Below are 25,671 nucleotides of genomic sequence, written 5' to 3' on the forward strand. Positions count from 1 at the left end.
CGCACTCCATTCTCAGGATATGGGATTTGGAGGAAGGCTTACCACTCACATGGTCTCGGGCCCTTGGTGATACTATACGAGCCATTGCAGTGGATATGACTATCCTGGTTGTAGGAGGAATAGATGCCAAACTGAGAGTTTGTCGTGCTGTACCAGATCTCTTTCACATTTTTGATGATCATGGTCGTCTCTCTGAGGACATGCTTTTGATCCATGCGCGTATTTGAGAAGGGGCATCTTCAGATTGTGGAATTGATCATAACACTCCTCCAGCAAGGAAATGTCAATATTAGACTCAGTAGTAAGGTTGAAGACTCAGAGGCAGAAGATCTTTCGTGGCTCTCAAACTAACTACATATGTGTGCCTTATCTTCAATCAAGATGATGAGCCCATTGATTACTACAATCAGTTGCGAAATGGAATGTTGGAAGCTTATTCAGGAATTTCCCGAGGATTCAAGAACACAAAGCCGGAGCTGATGTTACCATATGCGGGCCATATTTTGCAGTTCATTGAAAGCATTGCTGCAGATGAACACAGGGATGATGCAGTCACAAAGGCAGTAGAAGGTGTTTTGGGTGTTTTAACTGAAACCTTGGGTGCGACTGCTGCAGCTTTGTTTCACTCTTCTTCATTCTACAAGAACTTTCTGCAGCAGTGCCAGGCATCTGATGATCAGCAGCTGAGACAGCAGAATGGCACATTGTTTACATAAACATCCTCGTCCATTGTGTTTTGCAAATAAGTTGAGATGATGGTGTTGTGTTGATTTGCCCGTTTGTCAGTGAAGGCATCTTTGCCACTACTGTTGCAGCTGTAAGGTTGATTGGACATTTTTTTTTCTATTGTACTGAGGTTGGAGTTGAATACATGTATCAGAGTAACTGGTAGTGAAAAAAGTCATGTTACATGCTGAAGATGCTTGACTGTAATTTTAAACATGCTGCTGCAATTGTTGATGTGGATGAACCAGAGCTTGTAGAAGGAGAACCATTCTGTCCAGCTTGCTTACAGAACACTCTAAACTGTTTAAAAACCTAAAGATGAGTGGAAATTGAAATAAAATATAAGGATCTTTGGTTACCAAAGAGAGGATCACTTGTTGAAATACCAAAACTGTTCATGACAGCATATCTAGAACATGGGTTTGTTCAGTTTCTTTGTTGTAACTCTATGATTATGACAAGGAATATAGTGAACTTTGACTTCCAATATTTGAGATCTTCTTGTTAGCCTCATTTCTTGCTGTACCTTGAACCCCGTGTTCTGCAGCCCTTGCACGATCTCTTTGACATTTCTGGTGAACCCGACGTGAAAGTGCTGCGTCATCAGCAAGATGGGAGACTCGCAAGAAGAGATGACAGATGATAATGTCATGAAGAACCTGTTTCAATCATTTACCATGTATATGCAGCAGCAAGCTCATGCAAAACGAGACAGTGATGCTATGGATGCCTTGAAAGCTGTCCAACAGGAGATGAAGCAGTTTAATGGCCAGCAAGTGTCAACTTACCTGCATTTGTATGAAGAAAAGATGAAGTTTTTTGGGGTTTCTCAAGATGTTTGGAGCCACTACTTCTTGCGGATCGTGGTGCGCGCTCTTGAAGGTCGAATTGCAGAAATTCAAGAGGCACATGCAGGTTGGGCTGAATTTAAAAAGGTATTAAAAGATGAATATTTCCTGGAGGATACAGGTCTTATGAATCGCAGGAATTTTTTAGCATGGGTTTCTATGCCTAATAAGGGACTTTCTGTTACCGCTATTCTGCGAGAGTTTGAAAGCCGTTATGATCAGTTGGATGGGACTGAACAGCAAGCTTTGGAGATGCAGAAAGTGGAGTTATTTTTGCAAGCTGCAGATGCTGATTTACAGGAAAAGTTGGATGATCTTTTGGAAGATCAAGCTACTGATTCAGGTTTAAAGACTGAGTGGAGACATGTCATTGATGCTGTGAATGCTCTTGTCAAGAAGCAGCGCAGGAGAGTAAGATTGCATCGAAATACAGGATCAGTTCCTGAAAAATCCTTGGAGACTTCATCTTCTACCCCTGCTGCTTCTTTGCCTAAGCCTACTCCTCCTGTTGTGAATCCACCAGTTCCTGCTGCTCCAGTGCCCTTATCTGTAGATGATGTTATTAAAGGCTTGGCGGATTTGACGATTGAAGCAGTCAAAGCTGAAGTTGGTAAGTTAAAGGAACAACTTATGTCAGTACCTGCTGTAGCACCTGCTCCAGTGACTGCTTTTCCAGCTGGTCAAAGAAAAGGGCGTCGATGTATTTGGTGTGATAGTACAGAGCACCAACACTGCAGAGATTGTGATGCTTTTCAGGAAGCACGTAAGAAGAATGTAGTGTTCTGGGGACAAGATGGGAAGATATGGCTGACAGAGACTGGCGCTCCTCTTGACACGAACTTCGGTAAGGGAGGTATGAAGAAGCTTGTTGATGATATGGCTGCGCGATCAGCTTATGTGAGTGTTAGAGGAGATGCTTCAGCTTTTGGAGTCCAGCTTGAGCAGAAATCTGATGGAGACTCTGCTTTGTGGTCTTCTGCCTTGGAGATAGCGAGAAGAGGGAAAGTTCAAACTTCTACTATGACAGTCAAAGCTGAAGTTGGTAAGTTAAAGGAACAACTTATGTCAGTACCTGCTGTAGCACCTGCTCCAGTGACTGCTTTTCCAGCTGGTCAAAGAAAAGGGCGTCGATGTATTTGGTGTGATAGTACAGAGCACCAACACTGCAGAGATTGTGATGCTTTTCAGGAAGCACGTAAGAAGAATGTAGTGTTCTGGGGACAAGATGGGAAGATATGGCTGACAGAGACTGGCGCTCCTCTTGACACGAACTTCGGTAAGGGAGGTATGAAGAAGCTTGTTGATGATATGGCTGCGCGATCAGCTTATGTGAGTGTTAGAGGAGATGCTTCAGCTTTTGGAGTCCAGCTTGAGTAGAAATCTGATGGAGACTCTGCTTTGTGGTCTTCTGCCTTGGAGATAGCGAGAAGAGGGAAAGTTCAAACTTCTACTATGACTTGTGTGGGCTCTAGCATCCGAGGAGAAACAGGATGGGATTCTCCTGTTGACAGGTATTCTATTTTTGCTTATATTGCTAAAACGCAGGGTTTAGATGCCATGGTTGAGGAAAAGAGAAGAAGAGATGAGGAAGGACCTAGCTCCTCCAAAAAGACTAGAGGGGGTGACTTTGTTTCACCACCTGTTACAGCTCCACCTATGTCAAATTCTCCAGTTCAAACGGATTCTGATCAACCAATGGGAGACAAGCAGAAAGAAAAGAGGCAACCAAGAAAAGAGCCAGGATTCAAGCTCTTGTCAGACCTTGATATGCAAGCGGATATGAGTAAGATTTTTCATGAAAGAATTTTGAATAGTGAAGTCACTTTTACTGTTGGAGAGGCTCTTGGGATTGCTAGAAGAGAAATACAGGATCAGATGCAGGATCTTTTGCGGAGGAAACGACATGCGATGGAAGGACCAGCTTTACAGGGATTGTGGCATGGAGCTCTTGGGGAAGAGCATGATGATGCAGTGATGGTTGAGAATGCTTCTGTTAATCCGCAATTGGAGAAAATAGTGCAGCCTACGCAGTATGAAGATGATGAGACCCCTATTCTCATTCCTCGCAGCCATTTTTCACGAAGTCATTGGGCTAGAGCAACCACTGAGACAGTGGTAAGGATTGGAGAGAAACAAATTCCCTTGATTGCTTTAGTTGATCATGGTTCTGAGATTAATCTTATTGCTCGAGGTGTTTATGAGAGTGGCAAGTGGCCTATGGATGCAGAGCATGGCTGGCGCATGAGAGCCGCCAACAATACTTCTGGTGATATGTATGCTGCTTGTCCGAGTATCAGAATTTCTATTGGTAATGTTGAATAGGATTATCATTGCTTTGTTCAGGATTCATGCTCTTATCCGATTATTCTTGGACAGCCTTTTATCACAGAAGCAAGAATGGAAACAAAAGTGATGGATGACGGATCAGCTTATGCGTGGATACGCACTAAAGATGGTATGCGAGCTGTTCAGTTTATGATTGTTGGGGTAAATCATCCGAGAAACAGGGACTCCTTGCGTGAGGCACCACTACCTGCGAAGGAGTTGGATTTTCATTAGGTACCGCTGTCTTGCGAGACGCCAGTGGTACGAAGCGGAGAAAAGAGGAGATCTCGCCTTCTGGCAGCCAGTCTTTCTCCAATAACTTTGTTGGGTTTACTTCAGATAGTTCGGTAAGTTATCAGAAAATTTCAGATTTGCCTAGAGCTGCCAGGCAGTACATTGGTCGTAAGGAGAAAGAGTTGAAGAATGCAGGTATTTTACAAGCAGAAGAGCATGTGGATGGATTGTATGAAGGGATGTCTTATGCAGATACATTGTTTGAGATGAGAGCAATGCTGAAAACTGATGTATGCAAGGGTTCAAAAATGATACCTGTGCAAACCTTGGATATGTTTCAGGAAATTTCTGGTTTTATGCTGCAAACAGAGTTAAGAGGCTGAGAAAACTCAGCAAACTGAATTTATGGCTGATCTTGATCAGCTAATAGAATTGCAGAGGGCTGAATCCATTCAGCCAACAGAGTTGAATGCAGAAAAATTTCTGCATACAGAGTTTCAGGATGCGTCTATGCAGTCCATTGAGCCGAGGGCTGAATTCATTCAGCCAACAGAGTTGAATGCAGAAAAATTTCTGCATACAGAGTTTCAGGCTGCACCCGTGCAGTCCATAGAGCTAAAGGCTGAAATTTTTCAGCCAACAGAGTTGAAAGATGCTGAAAATTTGCAGAAATTGCAGCAAAGGAAAGAGTGCCTGAATGATGCCAAGGTTGACACAAAATATAAAACAGTTGATAAGAAGGTTAAGCCGATTGCAGGCCCGCTTCCTTCTGATAGTGATGAGCAGATTGAAAAAGCTATGAAGCAGCCTATGTTGAGGGATCCTGCAAATATTGGACATAAGTTTACAGTTGAAACTCTTGCAGAATTGAAGATTGGAAATGAAGATTTTTTGCTTCCAGTGGAAAAAGAATGTTTTAGAGAGATGCTTGGACATCATGGTAAGGCATTTGCTTTCTTTCCACATGAAATTGGCTGCATTAGTCCCGAATTGGTTGCACCTATGGTCATCTTCACTGTTCCTCATGTACCATGGAATATACGTCCAATACCTGTGCCTAAAGCACACTTGCCAAAGCTGATAGAGTTGCTGAATGAGAAGATTAAAATGGGGATTTTGGAACCCTCTTTTGCACCTTATTCTAACAGGTGGTTTACTGTACCAAAGAAGAATGGTACTTTGAGATTTATTCAGGATATGCATCCCGTGAACAAAGTGACAATCAGGAATGTGGGTACAGGTCCAGTTGTGGATGAATTTGCTGAGGCTTTTGCAGGACGAGCTATCTATTCACTAGGTGACTTGTATTCAGGTTATGATCAGTTTCAGCTTGCCTTGGAAAGCAGGGATATTACTACTATGCGGACACCTATTGGTCTTGTGAGGATGTGTACCTTGCCTCAAGGTGCTACAAACTCAGTTGCTCATATGATGAATGCTATGCATAGAGTTCTTCGAGACTATATTCCACAGTATACCATGCCTTTTCTAGATGATGTGCCTATTAAGGGTTGTGCAGAAGAAGAAAAGAATGAAAGTCTTGATTTGCGTGGATGTAGACAGTTTGTGGCTGATCACTTGATTGCTTGTGAGCAAATTTTGACACGATTAGAGGAGGCAAATTTGACACTTTCAGGGCTGAAATCTGTATTTGCTGTTAATGAAGTCATCATAGTTGGGCATATGGTTGGATATTATGGCAGAAAGCCTTCTCCTGCAAAGGTGGATGCCATAAACAGGATTGCAGAGTATTGCTCAACTACTTCAGAGGTGCGGAGATTTGTGGGAGCTTGTGTATTTTACATGATTTGGATTCCACATTTTGCTCATATTGCAGATGTTCTCTATCAGCTGCTTCGAAAGGGGCAGAAATTTCATTGGGATGATGAAGCTGATGGAGAAACAGGTCTACTAGAATCAGAAGATGGACTTGACCTGTTTGTGGACTTGAATGATCCTGGATAGTTGGCACATCCGGAGGATGCGCAGGTTTAGAGGGGGTGGATGTCGTGTTGCTGCGCATCTGAGCCATGAACACCTCCATTTCTTTTGTTGTGCATTTGTGTTAATTTCTGCGTGTGATTCATTGTTTGTGTGATGCATTTTAAATAATCCGCATCCAATGTATATATTCCCTTAATGCATTGCACACTGATCATGTTCTGGAGTTACTATCTGAAGTTGAGAAGACTGACCACAAACCACTCCAACCATGTTTTGACAGTGCCATGGATATGTATTTGCAATTGAAGTGCTATAAAGAAGTGGAGTCTTTGTTCGACAGGGCAAAGGCTGCGAATGTGCGGCCTACACATGCTACTTTTAATATGCTTATAAAGGCTTCTAAAGGAAATGCTAGCAAGAGGATGCCTTGTGGATTCAAATGTCAAGGTCCACATACAATCCATGATTGGTGTAAATAAACTTGTGTCAGAAAAGGAAAAGCTGAAACTTACAATGGAGCACCGAGAGAAATTACCAGGATTATTATTAGGTGGTTGACGCCACGCACTCTTGCTTATTGGTACGTGTATGGGGGTCATAAAAGTGATAGGACAGGTGGCATTGTTTTGAAGGCATCAAAGTACTCAGCAAAACAGTTGCAACTAGTAATGAAAGCTCTTAAGGCTAGAGCAATGGATTGTTGGAGAACATATGATGGACATCAAGTTTGCTTTCAAGGCAAATCAGCATCTAAGATTTGGATGTTCATGAGCCTCATTTATTACCTGAACTTAAGGATGAACTAAAGTCTGAAGAGGTATGCTATAGCTGAAAGGGGGTAAAAAGGTAGGCAAGAAGTTCTAAAGAAAAGAAAAGCAATGCTAATTGGGGAGGAAAGGAGAGAAAAAGCAGGGGAGGTCACGAATGGATGAGGGAAAAAGCTAAGAAAAGAGAGGTATATTTTTGAAAAGGCAGAAATGGCAGGCTGCGCCTGGATTGGAGAGGGGGGAAGAGCATTTCCCTTACAGAGCATCAAGGCAGGGTTCGACAGGCTGCTTCCAGCCTTTATGAGCGACCTCTCTCAAAAGTCGATGGCCTGCACGGTTTCTCGGACCTCCTCCCTCTACAGTTCTCGCGCTTAACCTCTCTCTTCTGCATCGTCTGTGATCCCTTGGTACTTCTTTATGGAAGACAGAGCTGAGACAGGAATAAGAGGAATTCACTCCCTATTATTGGGAATTTTACTCCCTTGTACACGAGAATATGCAGCATAGCGCCATGGCGGGAGCGGCCTGGCCAGGAGGAGTGTTTGGTAGCAGAGGCCCTGCTGGCATATACGACAGAGTCGATGCAAATTAAAGACATGGCCACTCTTGGGTGTTTTTGTTTGGAACTTTTTCTGAGGATGAAGCCGTCTTTCAGCTGCCTCCTTTGTGACTGCATATGGTGCATGTCGACCAATCAACGCAGGATGCCCTTTTGCGTTGAGAATATAAAGGTTTTACATGGTGCCAGCCGCCCCTTCTGCTGGAAATTGAATCGGCCGAATCTGGTTTCAAGCTAATTCTCCTGGTCCTGCTCGACCATAGTGTGACGAGGAGGCTGCGCAGGAAACGCAACTTCTCAGGCCAACAAGAGCAAATAGGCTTTTCTCAGAGCCATATTCCACTGCTCTGAACATTCACTAGAATACGCCTGACAACAAACCCGATGCTCCTTGGGATTTCACAGAAGCAAACATGGTCGAGGCTCGAGAATTAATGTCTCACTAACCAGCAAATTATAAGCAATCAGCAGTAATTTCTCTACTGGATCTTGCCCAGCAGCAACATGGAGGAGGCATAATCGATGACGGGGGGAGGAAAAGAAAAGAAAGTCCTATCTCAGAACGACACTCGCCTGCTCCTGAGGACTTTTAATCACAAGGTGTGCTAGACATGGAGTTTTGGGGGGCGATCTCCATTCCTGTGATCGGGGAGACTGCTGGAATGATGGAGAGGGAGCCGAAGTGCTTTTCTTTTCAAAAGAAAAGAGAGCTGATGGGCGCATTCGTTCAGAGCTCTCTCTCTCTCTCTCTCTGCCTGTGTCTGTGTGTGCAGTTTTGAGCGAGGATGCCTGAGGACATTGGGGCAGTGCCATCCGATTGGCAAGCCATGGTGAAGGAGTTGGACATGAATGGTAATGTGTGCAATGCAGCACAAATGCCGACCGTGTGTGTGACTGGAGCTGGTGGATTCATAGCTTCTTGGCTTGTCAAGCGCCTGCTTGAGAAAGGCTATGTCGTCAGAGGGACTGTCCGAAATCCGGATGATCAAAAAAAATGCTCATCTTAAGAAGCTGGAAGGAGCTGCAGAACGATTGACGCTAGTCAAAGCCGACTTATTGGATTTTGACAGCCTTTGCTCAGTCATCAAAGGATGTGACTGTGTCTTCCATCTGGCTTCTCCTGTTACTGATGACCCGATGCAGATGGTTGATCTGGCTGTCAAAGGCATAATCCATGTTTTGGATGTAGCTGCTCAAGCTGGGGTAAAGCGCGTCATTTTCACCTCATCCATAGGTGCCGTGTACATGGACCCCAACAGGGATCCAAGTGTTGTGGTTGATGAGAACTGTTGGAGCAACCTTGACTTCTGCAAAGACACACGGAACTGGTACTGCTATGGGAAGACTATTGCTGAACAAGCAGCTTAGAAACATGTCAAGGAAGTGAATGTAGACCTGGTAGTCCTGATTCCTTCCCTAGTTCTTAAGCCCTTACTACAATCCGAAGTGAATTTGCACTGCTCATCTCCTCAAATACTTGACAGGCTCAGCAAAAAGCTATGCCAATTTGGTGCAAGCGTATGTTGTTGTGAGAGATGTTGCAGATGTTTGCATCCTCCTCTTTGAAAGTCCTTCTGCAAATGGGCGTTACCTTTGTGCTGAAAGTGTGGTGCACAGAGGGGACGTGTGTGACTTGCTTGCAGATCACCCTAAACTGCATTAAAACCTAAGGAAAAGTGGAAATTGAAATAAAATATAAGGATCTTTGGTTACCAAGGAGAGGATCACTTGTTGAAAAACCAAAACTGTTCATGACAGCATATAAAGAACATGGGTTTGCTCAGTTTCTTTGTTGTAACTCTACGATTATGACAAGCAATATAGTGATCTTTGACATCAAAAATTTGAGTTCTTCTTGTTAGACTCTTCCATTGCTGTACCTTGAACCCCGTGTTCTGCAGCTCTTGCACGATCTTTACGACACCGTGCATAAGCAGATCCATCATCCATGACCTTTGTTTCCATGCGCATCTCTGTAATGAATGGCTGACCAAGAATTATGGGATAAGAGCATGAATCCTGCACAAAGAAATGAAAATCCTCCTCTACATCACCAATAGAAACCCTGACACTAGGACAGGCAGCATACAAATCACCTGCAATGTTATTGGCGGCTCTCATACGCCACCCATGCTCTACATCCACAGGCCATCTGTTACTCTCATAAACTCCACGAACTATGAGATTAATCTCTGAACCATGATCAACCAATGCAACATAAGGCACCTGTTTCTCTCCAATCTTTACCATCGTCTCTGTAGTTGCCCTAGCCCAATGGCTCCGCGAAAAGTGACTACGCGGTATCATGACAGGCTCATCAATTTTAGCATAATGCATAGGCTGAACCCTCTTCTCTACCTGCGGAAAAACAGAAGCATTATCAACCATAACCTCATCCTCATCCTCATCCAACTCTCCAATCAAAACTCCCTGCGTATCAGTGGTAGCCAATGCATGTCTTTTCCTCTTCAGGACCTCTTGAAACTGATCCTAAAACTCTCTTTTTGAGATGCCCAAAATCTCAGAAATAGTGAAAGTCACCTCACTGCCAAGTATCTTATCATTAAAAAATTTCTTCATGTCTGTAGATGTCTCAATATCAGACATCAATCTGAACCCTGGCTGCTTTCTCTCTCTAGGCTCTTGCCTTTTTTCTCTCTTTTGAGCATCCTCCATCTGTTGATCTGGCCCTGGTCTTGAAGATGGTCCTGCAGTAGGTGGAGTAACAAACTCACCCCCTCTAGTCTTCTTAGCTGCACTTGGATTTTCTTCATCCCTTCTACGCTTCTCCTCAACAAATACATCTGCACCATGAGATTTAGCCAAATAAGCATAAATAGAATACCTGTCAACAGGCGAGTCCCAACCTGTCTCTGATCTGATGCTAGAGCCTGCACTAGTCAAAACACTTTGCTGAATTTTCCCCTTGTTTGCAGTCTCCATAGCATAAGTCCATAGTGCGGACTGAGTCTCTGATCCCTTCTCAATCTGTACTCCATATGCAGAAGCATCACCTCTAGCTGTCACATAAGAAGTACGCGCAGCCATGTCCTCCACTAACTTCTTCATTCCACCTTTACCAAAGTTGGTAGCAAGTGGAGCTCCTATCTCAGTCAACCAAATCTTACCATCTTGCCCCCAATATACCAAATTTTGCCTCCTTGCATCCTGGAAAGAGTCACAATCCCTGCAATGCTGATGCTCCGTACTATCACACCAAATACATCTCCGATCTCTCCTAGGTGCACTAGGAGCACTCCTAGGTGCAGTAGGAGCGCTAGAAGAAGCAGTAGGTGCAGTCGAAGCAAACTGCTCCTTCAACTTTCCCACCAACTCCGTTTTCACTGACTCCAGTGTCAAATCTGTGATGCCTTTGATTATGTCATCAAGAGAAGTAGGTACCGATGGAGCAGATGGTTTTGGAGTAGAAGGTGTAGGCATCGGTCGTGGAACAGGAGGAATAGGTGGAGTGGCAACAGTAGGCACTGGCATAGGCCAAGAAACTGGCTGAGGAGGAGAAGAAATAATAGGGATAGAAGTAGGCATAGGAGCAGATGATGGTGTAGGTGTCATGGAACCATTCTGTAGGTGAGTCTTCCATATCCTCCTCTTGGTCAAAGTCGAGACTGCATCCTGAGCATCCTGCCAATCAGTTTTAAGACCCATAGGCTTAGTGCGATCTTCAAGAAGCTCACCAAATTCTTCTTGAAGAGCAGGATCTGTAGCTTGCAAGAAAAGCTCAACTTTTTCAACATCCAATGCTCTTTGTTCAATGGCATCAAGCTGACTATACCTCTCTTCGAATTCTTGAATCAACTCCGAAGCAGCGAAACCTTTGTTTGGCATGTAGACCCACTCTCGGAATGACCGCCGAGTAGCCATACCAAAGTCCTCAAGGAAGTATTCTTCTTTTAGGGCCTTATTAAAATCTTGCCAATGTGTATTTTGAATAAAAAGATCAGTCACTTTTGTCCTCAAAGCAGGTGTGACAAGACGAAGGAAGTACTTACTCATAAGTCCAGCAGGAACTCCAAAAAACCCCATCTTGATCTCATATGTCTTCAAATATGCTGAAACATTATGCCCGTCAAATAGCTTCTTCTCATTTTCAACTGCTTCAATAGCTTTAGTCGCACTGTTTGCATTCTCCTGCTCCGAATAGAGTTGCCTTTGCTGAGACAACTGTTGTTGATGCAATTGTTGTTGCTGCTGCATATACAATTGTGTTTGCTAATTTTGGAGCTGCATATACATGGACATATTCTGCAAAATCTGCTTTAGATCCTCCGTTGAAGTACTTGATGCAGCAGTCATTGATGGAGCTGAAGTAGAGGCAGCTGGAATTGTAGAAGAAGCTAAAATAGAGGCTGAAGTATCTCCCATCCTGAAATTTCAGCGACGCTTTCATGTCGGGTTCACCAAAGATGTCGAAGGGTTTTGAAAGCAATGTCGCAACTTCAGAAGTCCTTGATAAATTTCAGGATAAAAGATTAATCAAGTATGACATTTACAACCTTGCAGACATGTTCAGATAAATATATTATCCATGTTGTAGCATTTGTTTGTTTCAATACATTCAGATCCTTTTAAGAATCGTCTTTTAATGCGACTGAAATCAGTAGCCTCTGTTTATACAAGAACTGAAGTCTCAAAGTATTGTTTTTGATATTAATTCTTCAATGGCACTCTTGATGAGCTTAAAGAAAAGATACAGAGAACACTTGATAGAAAGTCTGGACTGTTTCTGAGCAATAAACATCAATCAAAATCTCTCATTTTCTCTTGTCATGATGTCATTCACAAGAGAAAAATTTTATGTCTTTAGATTCCAGAAAGAGGTGTAGAAATTTTTGCTGGTTCTGTCTTCTGCAACTCCAGTCCTCTGTCAAAAATTGTATGGGTAGATTCTGCTACTCCTGGTTGTAGAGAATAGAATAACAGTTCCATGAATATGCTTCAAGTAGCACAAAGAAAATCATAACAGTAAATGCTGGTTGCTTTCAGTTGATGATCAAGAGATATGTCGTTCATGTCCACATGTCTAAAACAAATTTGCAGACCCTCAGACTACAGGTGTTGGCCATCTCCAGCCCAAACACATTCATAGCCTCTTCTCTTATGCACGATGATGACCTGTAATTATTGCTTTGAACTATAGCTTCGATAGCCTTAGTCAGCCACCTCGAACTCTGATCTCTTTCAACGACTGCGACAGCAGTTCAACATGAAGCCATGATGCCAGAAAAATCTGCAATATGTCTTCCTCCTGGTGAGCAATTGTCATGGAATCTTTAGAGCCTTGGTGCTTCTTCCGTGAAAAAGCGATGCTTTTTCTCTACTATATGTCGATGAAGATAAGGACCAATTCAATTGTATCATAAGGTTTCAAGCAAACATCCTCTTCGTTGACTGAGAGATACATTCCTCTTGTCTGCTTCAAGATTTCACCATGTTGTTCCATCGCTGACAGACTGTCAATTCGGATTGTTAACACCAGACCTTTCAGACAAAGAACGCACACTCGATGAGCATCAATTGGGTTACAAGTAATGTAATCCAGGATTTCCAGAATTGCATCCAGCCGTCCAAAATTGTCGATGATGTCAGTTTTATTATCTTCTGCTTCGTCGCTTCGTCCTCACATCTGCTGCTGTGGTCGACTTTGTCCCTTTCATTTTCATCGTCTTCAGCTCTCCGTCATCACATTCCTCGCCGACTCATCACTTCGACCTCCTTTTCATCCTTCGAAATGCCATGTCTTTCGTCTAACCTTCCTCAATTCCCACGATTCAAACGCCCAAACTCTCCATGTTTCTCCTCCACAGTCGATCTTCTCCGAGTACAGGATTCCCTCTGATTTCCCATTTCTAGCGTAATTCTTTTCTATCCTCCCACAGAGTACCATCTATCTTCCTCCTCTGTTTCAGTCCTCGTCTCTTTTTCAGGCTCTCCTTTTTTGCTTTTCCCTCCCTCTTTAGCTTTTTAAAAAAATCCCTCCTTAGCCTCCTCCTTCCGTGTTTTCTTTTTCCCTTTTGTTTCTCCTCAAATTAGCCTTCCTCCCAGAACCAGAAAAAACACCCCTCCAAGGAAAAGTAGCCCCAAAGTAGCCACGTCACAATATTTTGATCCTGCGGAGAGTGTCTTCCTACTTGACCTTGAAGTTTTTCGTCATGAATTGCGGTACTCAAAACCTCATTGCCCACCAAAAGCAGAATTCTCCCGATCAAGGAAGCCCCAATTTAGTTTTTTTTCCTGTCCTCAGAAAAGCAGCCCTACCAAAACAGCAATTGATGCCGTTGAGTCCCTGCATGTCTCATAGAATGTAGGAAGTTTATGTAGCCTAAAGACTTCATTCACACTGTGTATCTGCCTGCAGATTTCAGACATCCCCTTGCCTAGTACTTCAACATAACCCACAACTCTTTCAAACACTTTCTTTTCGCTGCATTGTTGCTTGCCATATACAGTATGTTTGGTATCCAATCTTACATTCAATTCTGCTGAAAAGGTGCAACCACATCGATGTTTTGTTTGCCCCTCTTCATCTTCTCAAAGAAGTCATGAGATTCCCACATATACTCATACTTATCACCCTGATTCTCCATTGAGCATAATGCGAAACTCCTGTGAACTGTTGATCAAAACCTCCTCATCTAAATTGACTGACCACTTGGCAAGGCATGCCAATTAGAACATTATTGATAAGTTCCTCTTGCTCCAAACCCTTCTTCACTTTATTACCCACGCAGAACAAAAGTACAAACACAACAACTAAATATGTACAAAGTATCAAATCACACGCACAACTTTTGGGTGGTTTACACACCTCGAATGCGCAGCAATACGACAGCATACACAAGGAACTCTAACAAACTTCTTGTCTAGCAAATTCATATGAAAACTAGTAAGAACATCAATCAAACTAGTAAGAATGCAACATTTCCTACTTATAACTAGAGATTTTTGGCTATAGGAGGTTGTTCTAACTAGTAAGGCCCTTTTTCTAGTTATTATCTAGAAAATCAAATCCCTATCTAATAACATTATATAGTACTTTGGTATATAACTAGTAACAATATTGAGTAACTGGAAAACTTCAAGTTTTACAAATTATAACTAGTAATTTATTATTATTTAGCTAGAAAATTATATGTAGTCTTCCTAATTAATTAAGAACACGTGATTTTCCTTGCTATGATTAGTAAATCAATGTCCTTTTGCTAGAATTATTTTCATATAATACTTGGTAAGTGCAAAATCTACATATTGTGAAATTGCTACATTGCATATGGGTGACAAAGGGGTTACTCAAACAACATGACCTTACTTCTATACTTTACATTTACAGATGTATACATATCTATACACTACCAATCATACATGTCTATACACATGATGCACGTATATACACCCATTATTCTCAAGCCACTAAAGATGCAGCTACATCTACATATTTAGCCTCTCTAGTGGAAACAAGGACACATTGTTGTTTCTTACTAGTCGAAGAAATAAGAAAACCATTGATAATTAAGAAAAAACTTCCACTTGTAGAACGCATAGATAAGTGAGAGCTTGCTCAATCAACATTATTATAATCCAAAAGTTGAATTGAATGTAGAGAATCATAGTTTTGTTGGCATCGAGAAACCAACCCAAAATCTTTAGTGCCTTTCTAATACTTCAAAACTTGTTTAGCTGCAGTCCAATGTTGAAGGCATGGAGAATTAAGAAGTTATCCAAGAAAATTTGTAGCAAAAAGAATACCAAGGTAAGAATTTAAGCCAAAAAATTGAAGACATCCAACAAGTTTAGCATAAGGTTGATGTAATGCCAATTGTCCATCATTCTGCAGAAAGTGAGAGTTCTTGATAGAGCTCACAAGACAAGGAGTACTAGTAGAATGTGCAAAACCCAAACCAAACTTCTGAATAATATCTTCAATGAAGTTTTCTTGAAGCAAGAATAAAACACTCTTTTCTCGATAGCATTGAATCTAAATACCAAGACATGACTGTATGTCTTCAAGATCCACAATATCAAATGCAGAAGATAAAACATTCTTTACTTGTTGAAGGAAGTTGAGATTGTAAGTATGGTATATTCCATATATAGATCAAGAATTAAAAAACTATTGCTTCATCTGCTTTTGCTTTGGTTTTATAAACCCACTTTCATTTAACAATATTACATCCAGGTGGTAACTTAGTTAGAACCCATGTACTTGAATTTTTCAAATTCTTCATTTGCTTTTGCTTTGGTCTTATAAACCCACTTGCATTTAACAATAGTACGTCCAAGTGGTAACTTAGTTAGAACCCAAGTACTTTTAGAGGGAAGAGATTCATACTCAGCTTCCATAGCTTCTTGCCACTATTTCTTTTATGGGAATGACATGGCATCGCTATAAGAGATAGGGTCTTCACAAATATTGAGAGAATTCTAAAAAATATCAGCATCATAAAGATGACAGATACCATGCTCATTGTCAATTGGAAGATCAACATAAAGTTCAATGCCAAGGTCATCATTAGTAATAATAGGTACATGTTGTGAATCCTAATTTGAAAAGTCAATATTATCCCATGAAAGAGATTCATCATCCTATAGAAAAGTGAGTAATGGCTTTGTATCATCAACGTTCTCTTGTGACCATGTCCTCCTAGCATCCTCTTGAGACCATGTGTTGCCCATAGGTTGTTGATTGAAAATAGCATCACCACTTATGATTACCTTCTTGGAGGATGGATCATAAACTTTGTATCCCTTAGAAAAATTTGAATATCCAATGAAAATAACTTTCAAACCAAGAGGATCATGCTTTCTATTAGTCTCTTTGGGTACATGAATATAAGCAATGCATGCAAAGGTTTGTAAATATGAAACAAAAGGAGTTTCACGTGTCTAAGTAGCAATCCATATTTTATCGAATGCGCATACATCGTATATGGCATTCAAGATAGTCCTATTTTTGCATTCAACAATACCATTCTATTGAGGAGAGTACCGAACCATATATTCATGATGAAGTTTTGCAACTTTTTGATATTGCTTAAAAGAAAATAAAGCTTGTGATTTGTGTCACAAAAGGAAAACAATGGTGTATCTTGAGAAGTGAACAATGAAAGTCACGAAATACTGATAATGAGATTTCGATGGAGGAAAAAGTCCACAAATATCAGTGTGAATAAGATTAAGAAAATCTCCGCAATGAGTTATGGTAGAAATGGAAAAGGGTTTGGAAAAATGATTTCCAAGTACACAATATTCATAAATACCCATGTGAGGATGAGCTTTAAATTCCATAACTTGAATAATATCACACTGATAAAGATCGACAAGCTAACAAAAATTAGAGTGAAAAAATCAATAATGCTATATTTTTATGTTAAGATCACTAGGATCTGTAACAACATTTGCAACATCTTCATTTAAAGATAACTAAAAAAGATTACCAATTCAGGGAGAAACAACGATGGTTTGGCTATCTTTCTTAGTGTGACGCTTGGTATGGTCAAAACCAACAAAAAGACCAAGATCCACAAGTCTTTCAACTAAAAGAAGATTCCTTTGTAGATATGGGACATGTAAAACTCCATGTAGAATTCATGTTTAAGAAAGAGAACCGAGATATAAATCACCTATACATTTGACTTGACAGGTTGTGTCATCAGCAAGATAAACAAATTTCTTGACATGAATAGAATGATCATTATGTAACCATTGGAATAGATATGTCATATTTTCCATAGCACGAGAATCAATAATAAAAAGAGATCCATCACAAACATGAAGTATCCTTTCCAAAGTGATGATCACTCTTTTTGCAATAGTCACAAGGAGAATAATCTCTAGATAAATGTGGTTGTTTATTTGTAATACCATGTTCCTCATCATATTTTTTTGCGAAGCAATCATCTATAATGTGATGATTTCTGTTTCAATAAGAACAATGTTTGTTAGGAAACTTGAGATGAGTGAAGCTACTACCAGGATGACTCCTACATGTAAAGCATGCAAAGCAATGTCTTCTAGCAAGTAAAGCTTGGTTGATTTGTTACGATTGTATGTCCTCATGTGAGATCTTAATTTTTTCTTGATTTATGTGTCATGTTTTATGTCATTTTGAATATTCAATCAAAGATATACAATCTTGATCAAAATTGATCCCATCTTTGTTAGATAATATGGTAACAATATTATCATAACCATGATCCTTTATGGTTAGTGTCAAGAAACTGTGTTATTAATTGCTTGCATGGAATGGCATAACCAGTAGCAGTAGGAAGTTGATTGATTATGTCCTTGAATGATTCAATATGTGTTGTCATAGAAGTTGCGATGTTGTATTGTAACTTACTGAGGTGATTATGAGGATAAAGTATTTTTGTGATAGATTTCTTCTCAAAATTTGCTATCAAATACTCCCATATAGCTTGTGAGGTTGCAAGATGACATACATCAAGCATAAAAGATTCTTGAAAAGCAGAAAGAATATACCAACGAGCTACTTTTTTGCATCTGACCCACTCATTATAAACAGTTTGTCATTCTTCAAAGATAGGTCCTTTTACAAGAGTATTATTATGAGCCTGATCAATTGGCTGAGGTCAATACTCATAATGACCAAGAATAATATCATGTAAGTCATCGCCTTCAAGAATTAGCATCATATTTACTTTCCATTCAAGAAATCCTTGTCCTTGAAAGTGAGGGATAGAACATTGTCCAAAAGGAAATCTATTGAGACGATTATAGAATTTGACATATCTAACTAAGACAATACGTAGAATATGAGATCACAAAATCTACACACCATACACAAAATGATGACAAAAGTGCAACACAACAACTCGTACACAAAAGCTATGTTGTAAAAAAACTTGTTTAACTAAAAAAGCATACTCCAAAAGAAAGAGACCCAAGATAGATGAGACATGGATAAGAAGAAAATGAACCAAAATAAATGAAATGGGTGCGAGAATAAATTGGCCCAACATAGACAAGAAATATGAAAAATGATCAAAATGTTGTTGCTTTACTTTTTGGCCAAAAATAGATAATTATTTGGATAATTTTGGTAGAAACTCAAGTGAGTAATCATGGCCAAACTAGTGTTGTAGAAGTTTGCATGAAAATCTATTGTCCAGAGTTTTTTAGAGTGGTAGAGGTATAATACTTACTCATGTGCTTCATTACATATAGCTAAATAGCTCCATCTTAAGGAGAAAAACGTTTCAAAATCAATGTGGGAAATTTGCAAAATGGAACCAAAAAGAAGAAGGATATGTTTTGCTAGCTTGCCTAGTCAGATCATGCAATGTGGATACTATATAGGCAATAATGATGTGAAAGATGGTCATGATGTAGTTGCACATTGCTTCTAAGATTAAGGGAAGTGTCCTAGTGGTGTCATTGAGGGGCTCACTTGGTTTTGCAACATCTCAAATACGCAATCATCGATGGTTTATAAGTATGATATTGTGGGACCACAACTTCAAAATAATGAATGTCTTGCAAAATGCTAGCCCTATTTGTAGCCACTCTCCATCTGTATCTATTTTTGCAAGTGTTGCTAGTAGATATTAATTGAAATATCAAAACATTAAACTAGTTAAATGGAGATAAAGGTTGATAATGGAATTTCAAAAACATATTCAAAAGGGCAAGATTCTTGATGTGAATATCAAGTGTTTGGCCATTATGTTGAGAAATAAGTGACATTTGTTCTATGTTAGTGCATAAGGAAGCAAAGCTTGTTTCCTCTAGGCATTAATTACTTTGTATCAGAGTTTACTCATTGCATGTGCGTTAATTTTTAGAAGAGAAAGAAAGTATCAAGTTTCCATTCCATGTAAGCATATGTACTATGTGTCCTTAAATGTTTCTACGCTTGGACCCCATGTCACATCTTTTCTGGTTCTGATTCAGATCATTGATTAGTTTCAAAAGTGTTGTTTGATTTGTTGCAAACTTCTCACAAAATCAAGTGCAAGTGGTGAACCTTCTTGTTGAAGGTGGGGACTTGGGGCACAACTAGTAAATAGCTTGAGACATATGGTACCGAGGAAGCATGTAGTGTGTTGGAGCCAGACATGGATGTAGCCGGGACAAGTATGATCGTGATCGATATCATGATCAAGATAGGGATTCCTACCGCAGACGCAGCAGGAGCCGCAGCCGCAGTCTGACTCGAAGTCCTAGTCATAGTAGGAGCCGAAGCCTTGCTCGAAGTCCAAGCCGGAGCCGTAGTAGAAGCCCTAGCAGGGGTACTGATGATCGTCCCAAGCACCGATCCTATGACAGAAAGGAATCACCATATGCTGACAGGGGTAGTCGATCTCCTAAAGACCGTAGCTTGTCGTCCTATGACATAAAGGAATCGCCATATGCTGACAGGGGTAGTCGATCTCCTAAAGACCATAGCTTGTCGCTCTCCAGGTAAGGATCGGAGCCTCTCTCCTGTGCGCAAGACTGCTTCACGAGGGGGCAGGAGATCCCCCTCACTCAGTGCCCTTCCATGGATCTGTGGAGTCTCGCCAGGCTGCAGTGGAAGTTGCCATGGCGCAGGGCCAGGGTCAATTGACATCAAATTTGCAGATGAACTTTCCCTATGAGATTCTACTGCAGGGAGAAGAGAAGGATACTTCCCTGCGTAGGAGATCATTCCCAATCCTGAACAGAGCAGTTCCCCATCAAGGATGTCATCCCCGTGGGGTACTTTGTGACACTTCCTAACGGTAGAGAAGGATACTTCCCTGCGCATAGGAGATCATTCCCAATCCTGAACAGAGCAGTTCCCCTTCCACTGTCCTTGAAAGAGATGTGAGTGCATGCCTTCAATCTCAGGCCTCTTCAGCTAGCAGTGGATTGTTAGACAAGGATGCAAATGCATCTACACCACGTTCCCTAGGCTCTTCAGTTCACAGTAGTAAGAAATGTAGAGCCAGAAGAAAAGGGGCTGGTAAGAATCAGGAGATGTTTTTTTTTCTACTCGGTTTTTCTGCTCAGAGAGGCACTGTATGTGTTGTCTAGATCCTCCAACTTGGGTCCATGTCAACAGCACCCCCAGCCTCTCCACTTCGAACATCCCGGGCTCCTGTTTCGACTCCAAGATCAGGGCACATGACTTCCACTTTGTGCACGTCCCCACCGATATGCGAATTGGCATTTTATTTTTGGGAAAACAGATCGTCATTTTGGTATTACATTGACCAGAAAATAGCAGCAGTATTGCGAATTCAAACTGTCATTGTTTTATCTTGCTCTCATCTTCCAAGAAAGGAACAAAATATGATGCATCAGAGAATGTTTCCACAACTATTGTGGCCAAGCCAGAGACTGCAAGTTCCGAATTTCTCAAATTTACTTCAGATATCCAGTTTTACATAGTTCTATGGACCTTTTCTAGAGGTGTTGCAGCAGACTTTAGATCCTATTGTTGCAGTAAAATTAGCTAGAAAGCAATCGGCATCTTGGTTTTCTGATCCTGTGAAATCCAAGTTTGAAGTTGATAGAAATGGTGCTCTAATCAAAATCAATGAGTCCCCAGTAAATGATCAGATTCAGCTAGAGAATGTAGCTGATTTTGAAGCTTGGGAGGATGCCCATTTGAACAGTGTGAACTCAGAAGTGGAAGTGGAAGATGTGGGGATCCATAGGGATTTGGAGAATATCTTGTTTGAGCAGAAAAAGGCAGCCAAGGTCCTTCAAATCTGGTTCAGAAAATGTCAGAAAGAGAGAAGAACAATAGCCAAGGTCCTTCAAATATGGTTCAGAAAATGTCAGAAAGAGAGAAGAACACGCACACATGAAGAGTCTAAGTGGGAGAAGTTTTATAAAGAAGCTTACAAGGCAACCAGGTCCTGGCTTCTTTCTGCTGAGCCTTTGCAGGACGGTGTTGTACGAGCTTCTCTACAGAAAGAGGTTTGTGTCTTCTATCATTGTATGGTCTCCTCAATTTAGTTAAAGGACAAAGATTCAAATGCTAATGCAGTTTCCTGGGAATCAGTATCTAGTCTGTCCCATATACTTACTGTCTTTAGTTACTGTCTTTAGTTAAAGGACAAAGATTCAAATGCTAATGCAGTTTCCTAGGAATCAGTATCTAGTCTGTCCCATATACTTACTGTCGTGTAGATCATTGTGCAACCATGTTCATCTCTGTTGATCATGATGTATGTTTATCTTGTTGGTGGTTCTTGTCCTTGTACACTGTTGATGGTTCTTGTTTGTCAATGCCTTGCATTCAGTTGTATTGGTCTTGCCAACTTGCAGTTGTTTTCACCATCTTGTATGATGTGCTTGGAGGATTGCATCTTGTGGCACCTGTACTGGGGAAGGAAGCATCATGGCATATGCCTTTGAGTACAATGACGAGAAGGGCAATTACTTTTTCACTGATTTCCTGATTGTGGGCGAGAACCAATAGACATTTGACATGCAGACATTGTGGGCGAGAACCAGCAAGCATTTCACTGATTTCCTGATTGTGACGAGGATGATAGATTGGATAAGGAATCAGATGCAGCAGCTATTAGGAAATGCGCTGAAATTCAGCAAGCCATATCCATAGGAGCCACATCGTTTTTGCTGACAGAGTACAAGTATTTGGTTTATTTCATGGGCATATTTGCTGCTGTCATTTTCTTGTTCATGGGATCTGTGAAGGGGTTCAATACTAAGCCCCAGCCTTGCAGATACGATCCAAAGCAGGAATGTGCCCCAGCTCTCTTTACAACGATTTTCACTACAGTTGCATTTATATTGGGAGCTTTGACGTCCATAGCGTCGGGATTTTTGGGCATGATGATCGCAACATATGCGAATGCTCGCACAACTTTGGAAGCCAGAAAAGGGATAGGCAAAGTATTCAAAATTGCCTTTGAATCAGGTTCGGTGATGGGTTTCTTACTTATTGCTAATGGCCTCATAGTTTTATACATCACTATAAAACTGTTCCAGCTTTATTACAAGGATGATTGGGAGGGCCTTTTTGAGGCCATCACTGGCTATGGGCTTGGATGCTCATCCGTGGCTCTATTTGAAAGGGTTGGAGGTGGAATCTATACCAAAACTGCGGATGTTGGAGCAGATCTTGTTGGAAAAGTAGAAAGGAATATCCCAGAGGACGATCCGCAAAATCCAACAATCATTGCTGACAATGTGGGTGATAATGTGGGAGATATTGCTGGAATGGGTTCAGATTTGTTTGGCTCCTTTGCTGAAGCTTCTTGCGCAGCTCTTGTTGTGTCTTCCATGTCATCATTTGGCACAAATCATGACTTCACTGCTATGTGCTTCCCTCTACTCATTAGCTCTATGGGCATTGTGGTGTGCCTCATCACAACCTTGTTCGCAACTGATGTGTTCGAGATCTCAAATCTAAGGGATATTGAATCTACACTGAAGAGAATGCTGATATCCACCATCTTAATGACATTCCGTGCAGCTTTTGTTTGTTGGCTGGCACTACCGTCCATGTTTTACATATATGATCCTAACGGTGGTGCAAAGATGGTTCAAAACTGGAAACTATTTTTTTGCGTTGGAGTAGGGCTTTGGGCAGGGTTGGTAATTGGCTACGTTACAGAGTATTTCACCAGCAATACATACAGACCAGTCCAGGATGTTGCTAATTCTTGCAGGACAGGAGCTGCTACCAATGTCATCTTTGGTTTGGCACTTGGCTACAAGTCTGTAATTGTTCCAATATTTGCTATTGCTATTGCCATCTATGTCAGCCATACCATAGCAGCCATGTATGGGATCACAGTTGCAGCTCTTGGAATGCTTTGTACCATTGCCACCTGTCTAGCCATAGATGCATATGGTCCCATAAGTGATAATGCTGGTATCGCAACCGGTCTCTGGATGACCATGATACTTCTTACACATCTCTCCATAAGAAGCGCAGCCGCAATATAGACTATGAGGCCGCGAAGCCTTTCAAGATGGACAGATTCCTCAACCATAGGACTTCTTCAAAGTCCAGCTTGCGGCATCAACAGCCCCCAGTTGATAGCACTCCGCTCTCCGAATTGGTCTCTCTGATCCGCACTTTGGGGGAGTGCTTTCTCAAATTAGAAGAGATGAAACTGCAGATGCAGAGAGAGTCTGAGCGATTTCGTGATGATCTAGAGGCCAAGCGTACAAAGATGTTCCTAGAGTCCCAGAAGCAGATTGCTAAGATGTTTGCTTGGGCTCTGAGCAGCAGTAAGAAAACTAATGAGCTCTTGCTGATGATTGTCGGTATTTTGTTCATCATTTGATTATTCTAAATGTTTCTTTCTTCCAGCTGATTTTTTGCTCTTCATGCTATGTTTCATATCATTTCATCTATATTACAGCTAATGCGTTGAAATTATTCCACGCTTTGTTTATAAGAAATGTTTCGAGCTGATGGGATGATATTTGATTTCATTTTTATTCCAGCTGTTGAAATGTTCCAGCTGATGTTTCATTATTATTCCAGCTGTTGAGTTGTTCTAGCTGATGTTTCATTGTTTCCAGTTGTTTGTCTATTTTCAGTTGATTCGTCTGTTCAAGCTTATGTTTATTCTACTTGATGTTTTATCTATTCTAGCTAAGGAGCTGATGTTGCAGCTAATGTGTGCTCACTTGATGCACTTCTGGGGTTCCACTTTTGGTGTCTCGTGTCTCTCTTCTCTTCTCTCTTCCTCCGTTCCTCGTCTCCCTCGCGCACTGTTCAACAGGAAGTCTATAAGATGCTTCAAATCAGAAGGAGAAGTTGGTGAGCCCATAAAAGTATGAACAATGAATTTCTTGTTTTCACCTGCTCAATTTACTATCAGATGGTGTAAAGAACAGGGCAAAAAAGGTATGTGTGTTTTGATGTTTTGATGTTTTACAAATGCGTGTTTTGATGTTTTACAAATGTCTCTTATGTTTCTAAACTTTGGTTTATTATGTGTACATAAAGGTAACAAAATCACAAATGATGGTACAAGAGATAATGGAACAATGAAAGCTAAGGAGGTCATTGGCCCTAATGTCTCTTCAAATCACGATATAGGTATATGTCTTTATTTCTACTAAACTTTGAAAATTAAAATTTGTACATATTTTACATCTTGCTTTATTAGGTGATTCATTTTGAGATTAACTAGCTTTAATTAGTCTCTTTGTCTAATTTAAAATGTTCATAGTTATTCATATTTTTAAACTTTGAGTAATTGTGTGTATATATATAAATATAGATTAAAGAACAACAAAAGGTGGGAAAAGAGGTAATGTAAGAAAGGGAGATCAGGAGGTTACTTGCAATAATGTTTCTTCAAGTCAAGATGAAGGTACCAACTTTAAGGATCAAAAACTTGTACAAATTTGGTGACCCAAATTGATACAAAATATCTAATTACTTTCTTTTGTGTTATTGAAATTTTTCATAACCTTGTATTATCGTGAGCTTTGGTTAACTCTATGTATATATAGGTAAACAAGTTACTAAAGATGACACAAGAGACAATGCAAGAAAGGAAGACATTGAGATTGCTTGCCTTAACACTTCTTCAAGCCAAGAATCAGGTATTACCAGCTTTCTTATGTTGATAATGAGTCATTTTTTGAAATGGTTATACTAACTAATGATATTTGATCAGTTGAGTATCAATAGGAGTGATACGCATACCATCATATGATGATATCTATCGGCCACCCATGTTGAAATTTAGAGAAGAGGGTAGACAAACATTTATTACTTTGCAACATATTGGAGATTTAAGGGATAAAACAATCAAGACACACATGTTGCTTAATTAGTTTTTAGTTCTATGCTCCTTTAAAATTATTTTCATTTTTATTTTGGTTGCTAGAAGTAGATGTTGATGTCTTAATTTGTTTAATCTATTTTGATCATTAGATGTATGTTATTGATCCTTACTTAGAAATGATGACACTCTCTATATAATTTTCTAGTTAAAAATTTATTGTGCAATTTCTTGTTTGATATTAGCATGTCTAAGAGGAAGGGCAAAGTAGATAAAGTGATAAGGAAAAAAGAGAATTTCCACGGAATTCCCTAGTTGAAAGTACATATAAGTAGGGAATGTAAAAAATAGGAAAAATGAGAGATTTCTTAGTGAGAGTACCTAGGGAATCACCTCTAGAAATTTTTTCCTATATAGGAATTATTCCCTACATAGAAAATTTTGTATTTTCCTATGTAGGAAATATTTCCTACATAGGAAAGGTCTTATGTGATTCCCTACTTATTCTCATTAGGAAATGTCCCATTTTCCCTAGTTTTTAC

At 40.5% G+C, this 25,671-nt stretch overlaps 1 long non-coding RNA gene and 1 pseudogene across 1 annotated transcript; both read left to right on the plus strand.

Annotated features, from left to right (window-relative positions):
* The first annotated feature begins 8,101 nt into the window (after positions 1-8,101).
* On the plus strand, positions 8,102-9,066 carry LOC148008623 (cinnamoyl-CoA reductase 1 pseudogene; annotated as a pseudogene).
* A 15,231-nt stretch (positions 9,067-24,297) lies between these two features.
* LOC148008624 (uncharacterized) lies at positions 24,298-25,186 on the plus strand. Its single transcript, XR_015689979.1, has 3 exons — positions 24,298-24,435; positions 24,855-24,947; positions 25,036-25,186. It is a non-coding gene; the product is annotated as an uncharacterized LOC148008624 (long non-coding RNA).
* The last annotated feature ends 485 nt before the right edge of the window (positions 25,187-25,671 follow it).

This window comes from Lygodium microphyllum, unplaced genomic scaffold, assembly GCF_053477565.2.
Source record: "Lygodium microphyllum isolate KBCC unplaced genomic scaffold, Lygodium_microphyllum_v1.1.10 scaffold_111, whole genome shotgun sequence".
Classification (NCBI taxonomy): Eukaryota; Viridiplantae; Streptophyta; class Polypodiopsida; order Schizaeales; family Lygodiaceae; genus Lygodium; species Lygodium microphyllum.